The sequence below is a fragment of the Trachemys scripta genome, chromosome 14, assembly GCF_013100865.1.
Source record: "Trachemys scripta elegans isolate TJP31775 chromosome 14, CAS_Tse_1.0, whole genome shotgun sequence".
NCBI classification, from domain to species: domain Eukaryota; kingdom Metazoa; phylum Chordata; order Testudines; family Emydidae; genus Trachemys; species Trachemys scripta.
Window position 1 is genome coordinate 29,904,679 of NC_048311.1, and position 9,077 is coordinate 29,913,755.

The window sequence follows — 9,077 nt, forward strand, 5'->3', positions numbered from 1 at the left end:
GAGTTGGTAAGACAACTCCCACCTGTTTATGCTCTCTGTATGTGTGTATATATATCTCCTCAATATATGTTCCATTCTATATGCATCCGAAGAAGTGGGCTGTAGTCCACGAAAGCTTATGCTCTAATAAATTTGTTAGTCTCTAAGGTGCCACAAGTACTCCTGTTATTCTTATTGCAGGGATGATCAGCTAAATTTTTCCTTTCAATGCAGTTGTCATGGCTGGTTAGAGAAATCTGACGAGTGGTGCATATCAAGTCACAATTTCCTCATCTTCTTTCAAACAAAATAAACAAACCAAAACAAAAACCAACAAACAAGCAATCACATCCACTCACACATCAACAGCCAAAAAAATGTAATTGTTTTCTCACTCATTGTCCTAATAGTTAAGCCAATAGTCTTCCTCCAACAGCGGTTCTCAAGTTATGGACTATTACTTAAGCTAGAGATTGTCTGCTCATCTAAATTGTCAATCTCAATTCCACAACTTCCCTGCAGCAATGAATTTTCTTTGCTCCATAAACAAGGTGGTCATCAGATAATCTGAAGGAGATAAAATGAAAATTAATGTAGTGTATTTGATTTAGCTGCTTGGTTATGTCTTCCTGTTATGCTGTTTGTATCCTCGTCAAATGGAGGACTTCCTATTCATTATGCTCTCCTTTCTTCTCCTTGCCGGCATCCTCTACTGTTCTAGCTTCCGCAGTTCATTTTATAGTGAAGTTCTTCCCTCTTGTGTATTTTGTTATCCTTGCACATCTTGCAAATTATTATCATGGTTGAAGTTACACAAAAGAAAATTAAAATAGGGATCTAACGGTTTTGCCAAGGACATTGTGTGCATATGCTCAAACAGAATACTCCGAACTCTCCCTCTCATCACTTCTCAAGATGGATCTTCTGCCAGTGTAACAGCAGTGCAGTCAGCTGTTTTGCTGAATTAACTCTTGATGTTTTGAAAGAAACCTTGTAGAAATCTTACCCAATGTGAGATTTGACTGGCAGCCTCCAAGATCAGAATTTTAGCTAGGCTTCTGCTACCATAGCTAAAAATTGCATCTATTTTGCTAACATGCTGTGACCTTCAGTTAAATCAGGATAAATTATTTTCTCTCCTCAGAAAGTTTCTCGCACTAGCGTTGGTGGTAAGCCTCCTTATCCTTCCACCCCCGCTGCTTTTCTTTTTTAGACAGGGTTGAGGCTGCAAAGTAACACTGGTAGTTGTTGGGGTTTGTTGTGGGTTAGTCCAAAAATTTGGTCCCTACCATGGAATCTGGGACCTACCATCAGAAAAGAAAGTCACCCCAAATCTGCAAAAATCCCTCAGCTTGTGGAGGGAAACGATACACTTTGTGATGGAGCCTTCTCTCTTTTGTGATACACTCTATACTGAATATGAGAGATTAGTTGGAGCAAAGGAAGTGAATCTGGGCATTGTGGTTGCAAGAGTGACTGCTGTTTGAAACTCTCTCTCCTGTACTCAATTTTGCCTAAAGAAAATTGGCCAAATTCTCTTCTAGTATAAACTGGCTCAGCTCCACTGTAGTCAATAGAGCTCCACTAATTTACTCCAGCAGAGAATTTGGCCTAGTCTCTCTTGCACTACCTGAAGTTACCGTAACTGACTGATGTCCAGCCCCCAAATTAGCACAGCCGCTTCCTGAACATAGCAAAACATTCAGTGGCAGTGAGGATTACATTACACCTTCTGACTGAAAAATAAAAGCCGGGTAGTAATCAGTTAGTCACACAGTCTATTGCGTAATTACAGCGCCACGGATCCAGAGTAAATTTTGAATTTGCTCCCCAGACAATGGGTAATTAGTGATCCCTAGATCCAAAGTAGCTGGCTGATTTTAAGGCTTTACAATACTGGCATACGTACACAGTGTCACGTGCCTGTGGAACAGAGCTGTGGAAAAACAGCATCGTCTACCAGGTATAATACTGTACATTCATCTGTGTGGAAATTCTTGTGGGTAACCAATGCAAGACAAAGATGAGCATCAGCAGGGAATTCTGCAAGGGCTCTGATAAGTGAGCACTTGCTGATCAATGATTGTAAAGAGAGCTGAAACTTTCTTTGTAGGGTCAGCTGGGATGAGTTCATTATTCATAGATTCACAGATCACCAGCCCCAAAGAGACCCCAGAGAACATCTAGTCTGACCTGTATAACGCAGGCCGTAGGAATTCCCTGAATTAATCCTGTTTGAATTAGAACAGATCTTGTAGAGCAAACATTCAGTCTTGATTTAAAAATTGCCAGTGATTATCCACCACGACCCTTGGTAAATAGTTCCAATGGTTAATTACCCTTATTGTTGAAGTGTTGTGTTATTTCCTTATATTCCTTTGGGGAATGTGTGATCATACTCATTGGAGTGCTGTGAATAGAAAAAAAACCCATCGCTTATTAATTGTAAGTGCTGACAGATTTGACTCATTACCTGCTGACAATTAGAGGAGCAGCTGCGTATTATCTCTGGTGGTATAACATCACCAGAGCTCACGGAGCTGCACCAGAGTTTGGCCCATAGCTTGTGTGGTATTTAGTGCTTCCTAAATTCTTCCTTCCCTCGCCTTTTATTTTTGCTATGACTCTCCCCAAGCAGGGCCGGCTCCAGGCACCAGCCCACCAAGCATGTGCTTGGGGTGGTGCCTGGAGGGGGGCGGCACGGCGGGGCCCCGGCCGGGCTCACCGCCCTCCCCGCGGCACTCCGGCCGGTTGGGGAGAGCGGCCCTGGCTGGGCTCTCCGCCCTCCCCCCGGCGCTCCGGCCGGTCGGGGATTGCGGGCCCGCGGCCGGGCTCAGCGCCCTCCCCTGCCGCCTTTGGGGGAGTGTGGGGGGGGGAAACGGGTGGCTTTTTTGCCTAGGGCGGCAAAAAAGCCAGAGCCGGCCCTGTCCCCAAGCATTGGAGATGTGGTGCATGCTGCATGATCACCCCATTCCCCATTTTCCCAGAACAGACTCTAAAATAATACAAGGAGGAAAGGATGGCTCAGATTGGCGCAAAGAATGTGAATAATTCTGTCCTTTGCAGCTATGTGGCACCTTTGACTTGAGAATGCCAAGCTTTATAAACATGAATTAGACTTCAAAACACCCCAGAGAGATAGGCAAGGTTTTTTTATAGCCACATGAATGATGACCAATTTGTGACAAAGTGAGGTTAAGTGACTTGACAGGAACATGCAGCAAGTCAGTAGCAGAGCCAGTAATTGCAAGTAGGAGTCCTGGCTAGAGCTGTGTGAGTCTTTTGTGATGAAACTTGGATTCACAGCCTCCATGGTTTATGAGCCGCATGGCAAAACTGGGCTGAGTTTCAACAGAACATGGACTGATTTATAGGGGTTGGGTGGAAAACATGTCAAACTGGTGCTGCTGCGTGGTTTCTACGTGACACCAAACCAAATCCTACAGTTCAAGCTGAGCTTTGCTCTGAATTTCTGGAATCCAGACGGATCCAAACCAAAACCTCAATTCCAAATACTTCCAAACACGGGGGCGCGCCGGGGGGAGAAGCACAATATCTAAATCCCAGTTTTGTGGCTTTTGCAAAAGCCGTGGAGGTGCTATGTAATAACCTACGTCTACACTATGAACCGAGTACTCGCTCTTCTCTGAGTGAGTGTGCTAAAAAGAGTAGCGGAGCCATGCTAGTGCGGACAGCAGCAGCACGTGCTAGCAGCCCGTAGTACGTACCCAGGGGACTCAGCCCGATTTATACTCAGGATAGCTAGCCGCTTGCTGCTGCCCAGGGTACTACAGCTACACTACTGTTTTTAGCATGCTGGCTCAGATGGGAGCAAGCATATGTATGTCCGCGTGAGCTGGGAATCAACCCCCTAGCTCATAGTGTAGACGTAACCTACGAATATTGAGGGGTAATAATTTTATGAGCATTGTATGTGGCCTGGTCAATGACGTGAAGTTATTGTATATTGGCCTGTAAGTCTTTCCTGCATGACTGTGTTGATCTAAGTTAAGAGGGGACTGTGGGAAAAACAAGGAGGGAAGCGACTCAATACTTATAGGTAAGCAACCTCCCAGCAAACATTGGGGAGGCAATTACAAGACAATGGCATACATCCAGGCCCCCAGCTGAAGTGACTGGCACTGGCCATTGTCAGAAGATGGGCTACTGAGCTAGATGGACCATTGATCTGATCCAGTATGGCTGTTCTTATGGTTTTATGTAGTATTTATCTCTTGAAATCATAGCAAAGTCCTTTTATTTTGCTGCTTCTTCTATTGTTGAAGCAACAAACCTAGTGATCTTGGCTAATGACCAGCAGCCCATGAGCTGAATGCATCTTTCATTGTCTCCATTCTCTTTCCACTGATGTCACTAGGGTTATGTTGGTGTACCAGCTGTGAATCAGGCCCAGATCACAAATCTTCTGAAATATTGAGGGGTAATGTGATGGGAGGTGGGCAAGGGGTCAAAAGCTGTATCTTGATCTGACTTCTGCCACTTCCCCATCTCTGCTTATAACCCAGCTTCTTTCATGTTTACTCCTATGGGTGGTGGTGATGGTGAAGAATAAGGCACTGAATTGGACAGAGCTGAATGAAACACAAAGCTTCATTCTCTTATCTGTAGTTCTCCCAGCAGAGCAGGACTACCGCTTGTGTAGAGCGCAGAAGCATGTCTCTTTACTGAAATGCAGTCTCTTGATCACACTATGCTTACCCTGCATTCTTTATAGGTTGGCTGCCAATAAAGTGGTGTCTGGGATTTACTGGTTTTAAGGTCCATAGGAGCCAGAAAGTTTTCATAGAGTCTCATAGACTCATAGACTTTAAGGTCAGAACGGACCATTATGATCATCTGGTCTGACCCCCTGCATGCTGCAGGCCACAAGACCCTTCCCTGGACTCTGCCGTTGAAGTCCCCAATCCTGTGTTTTAGTGACTTCAGTCGGCAGAGACCCTCATATAATTCACAGAATTTAGGGCCAGAAAGGACCATTCGATTATTTAGTCTGACCTCCTGTATAGCACAGGCCATTGCATTTCACCCAGATACTCCTCTATTGAGTCCAAAACTTGTATTTGACTACAACATAACTTCCAGAAAGGCAGTCTTGATTTCAAGGCATCAAGCTATGAAGAACCCTTCTTCCTAGCTGTATAATTTTGCCTTTAGCTGTATTAAAATGCATTTTGTTTGAATGGGCCCAGCTTCCCAACTGATCCAGATTGCTCAGTATGGTGGAATGGTCAGTACTGGTGAGGACAGGGCAGTCAATCTGTATGTCACCTGCAAATGTTATGGCATACTGCTATCTCCTCCGGGTCCAGGAGACAATCCCTGGGGAATAGGGAAGGCATACTTCCACTCCACCTACAACATGGAGCTGTGCATTCATCATATAATTCGGCCCGCAATGGGAAGAGAACTGGTTTCCTGGAGCCTCATCCTAGACCGTACCCTACCACCCCCTTGGAGAATCCTATCATGGCACATTAGATTAGCAGTAGGTTTAGCTGAGTGTGGTGGAGTTGAAGCTAGTTTGAGCTGTGGGAACTCTCTGTATGTTAAATACACTGTTTATCTTTTCACTGGAAATTCTCCTTCTCACCCTCTGCTCCTTTATTCCCCAACATCTCTATGTACATTTCCCATTCTACCAGTTCTCTCACCTATTTTTCACAGAATGCAATAACCCGATAACAGTCGAGGGTGGGATTTTCAACAGCCCTTCAGTGACTTGGGAACATCCAACTTTCAAACCCATGATGTGTGAGTGGTTTCAAAATACAATGAAACAAATTGGCAAGGTGCTAGTCAGTGGGTGATGGAGCGATTCTGGGGCATGGAATTTACTCTCTTTTAAAAAACTGGCTTCCCGCTTAAAAATAAAATAGATGTAGACCCAGATGTACTGAAAACCCATCCTGAGCAGATGTGACCACTTCAGTGGGGCACTATTAATAAGCAGAGGATCTGGTCCTCCCCTCCACTGCACCAGATTTATACTGGCATGGAACTAGTGAAATGGAGTCAGGAATCAGGCCCAAAATTATTATTATTGTTGTTGTTGGAAAGGGACGTGAAGGAGGAAGACAAACAAGGAGTTGTTACTTCAGGTCACTTTGAGGTCTGGCCATGCACAACATGGAAGAGCCAAAAAGCATTGGATTCACATGCCCACGGAGAGTGAAACTGTTGATGAGGATTATATGGTTACAATAATGTGCCGGTCAATTTTGCAGTCAGACATTGCATCAAAGAGGCCAGAGTATCCACAAACAATCTGCAATCTACCATATGATGAAGGGCTTGACTGCAGTCAGAGCACTTTGCAGTGGGGCTGCCACCAGCAGTGGCTTGACACACAGCTGTCTGCCAAGTATCCGCTCATGATAGAGAATGCTGTAAAACCGTTGGGACTGTGTGGCTGGGCACAGAGTTTATATGCTGGACACACTTTCTCACCACTTCCTTCCTTCATGGTAAATGGAACAGTGAAAAAATTAGGTATATAGCTGGCTAAATCTGCATCCAATTTCACTGTGGTCACCAAAAGCCATTTGTTAGAAGAAATATGCCTGACCTGCATTCTGAACAAAGATGAGTGCAGGAATAAGGAGCACATCATTTGTAGGCTATCGCTTAGGCTGCCACTGAACTGGGAAAACTTACCTCCTTACCCCAAATACCGGGATACTGGTGGTGACATGTTCCCCCAATGTTATTTCCTGGGTGTCTGTGTCTAATGAGGAGGGGCATGGCATTGCAGACTCCACCTCCAGGATGAAATAGCCACGTAGGAATGATACTGCTTCTCCTATATTTAGTTGGCTATTTTAAACTATTATCTGCTATTCCAATTTCATTATGGTTTGGTAAATCCGAATCCAGGATTCAACCTGGCCTGCATTCACATTCAGGTGTTGCAACGCCTAACTTTTAGGCACCTAGAAACTCACTGGACTGTAGCTCTTCCATTTGTTTTCTTGGAGAGATGCATATAGGGGTGTGTGTGTGCATGTGTGTGTGTGTGCGCATTTTCTTTCCATTTATGTTGCATTTGAGTCTATTTTAAAAAAAGACACCTGAGACAAAAGAAAGTCCCAAGTGTAGCCATTATAATAAAATACACCTTTGTGCTGCTCTCTGAAAATCCTCAAACACATCAGCAGCGCGCACTTCTGCCTGAGAAATTTTAGGCTTTTAGAAACCTGTGAATGCTCTAATAATAAAATGCCAACTTTAACTGCTCAGCTTGCATCTTAACCTAGCTATTTGAGAGACTTCAACCCACTTGGATGGAAGGTCCCATCCGCTGCACTTCACTGCCGAAAACCTGGGAAGTTTAAGTATCTCTTTGCCCTCTGCCCTGCAAATGCTAATGAAAATCCCAAATGCAGCTGGGTACAGGAAAAATCAGTTGCTGAAATCTCCACTGAAGCAGCAATGCATACACATTAGCATGCATTCAGTCGCTTCCTGGAACAAACAAACAAACAAACTGTGATAGCAGACTTTAAACACTGGACTCATGTCGTGCATGGTTCCTCCTCAAGACTTCAGAGATGAGCTCTTTGGAAGTCAGTGGCAGTGCCTCTTGCAAGTATCTTATCCCCTCTTTATAAACCTCTTGGGCTAAATTAGTTTTTTGCTACCCCTGGTGCAACCTGAGAAAGGTCATACACGTACGGTATCTTGCTTTGACACAGAATCTAAGGATCAGGCAAATATAAGTCCTCTCTGCTATGTTAGATCCCACAGACACAGGATGCCTGTAAGATTAGAAAAATACCCATGGCTTTAATTAACAGTTTTCAAGAGCTTACAGACAGGTTTAACAACCATAAATCCTATATGTGTGGCGATCTGTTAGCAGTCTCCAAGACTTATTCTGGCTGCAATGTCTTCTCACTCAAACACGGTTGTACCCAGAAAACAAAAATGGGAAACCATTTTCTCTTAATGTCAGTCCTAACAGTGAACCCTACCCCAGATCAAAGATGGGCAAGCCAGTGTGCTAAGGATTTCTGAGTAACACCCTTGCAGTCATTGTTCCCCATTGAAGATCTTCGCCCCATGGACGTTCATCACTGAAATGTTGTACAGCTGGGAGGAACAGAGCTTGGGGGTGAGTGGGCGTGATTCTAACAAACCCTGCTTTTGTAGTTGCGTCCCTTTTTCTTGGTTCTGTGGCCCTTAAGAATTTCCAGTAATGTAAAGAAGCAACTGTTAGATATATTCTCATCCCTGGAAAAAAATAACTTCTCCTCATCGGAATACACACTTTGCAATTACATCCCATTCTTCTTCAAAGCACTTCAGTTAATTAATATATTAATTACTTTGGGGGGAGAGGGGAGAGCAGAAGGAGAATCCAATGAAAGCAGGTGATGCCTCTGCTCCTTTCCCCCCAAACCTTCACACCTCATCCTTGGGACATCACAATCAGTTACTTTGAAGGACTGTCTCATCATAAGGATAACCCAATCAACTGGGGATAGGGCTCCTTTCATCAACCATCAATGGTAGATTGAGGAGGGCAGCACATGTTTAACAGCACACAACACTTCAGGACAAAAACCAGAAGCAACAAAACCCTTATACTAGAGACATTTTAGGTATGCCGAATTAGAGTTTGGAATATGGGCAGAACACTGAGATAAGCACCCTTTTATTATCGAAAAGGGCCAGGTGATCTTTCATGATCAGGGCCTTGGTTTTATGTTTCACTTGAAAGTTGATTAAATAGATGATCAACTGCAAATGAAAGAATCGTTGGAGTTTTATTATTATTCATATCGTTGCAGCATCTAGAGTCCCAACCGAGATCAGGTCAAAGACGTAGCGAATGTACGATCTAAGCAGCCAAAGAGTGGGAAGGGAAATAGAGGCACTGAAAGGTAAAGTGACTTACTGAAGGTCACACAGCAGATCAGTGACAGAGGCAGGCACAGGGCCCAGGTTCCCTGGTTCCCTATTCACTATACCACGCTGTCTCAGTAAGGATGGTTGCTATTCAGCTCTGATCATAATCGATATATCTTGTATTGGTCTGCATGAAAGCTGAGAATCCTGGCTTGGTTTTTAAATGAGGC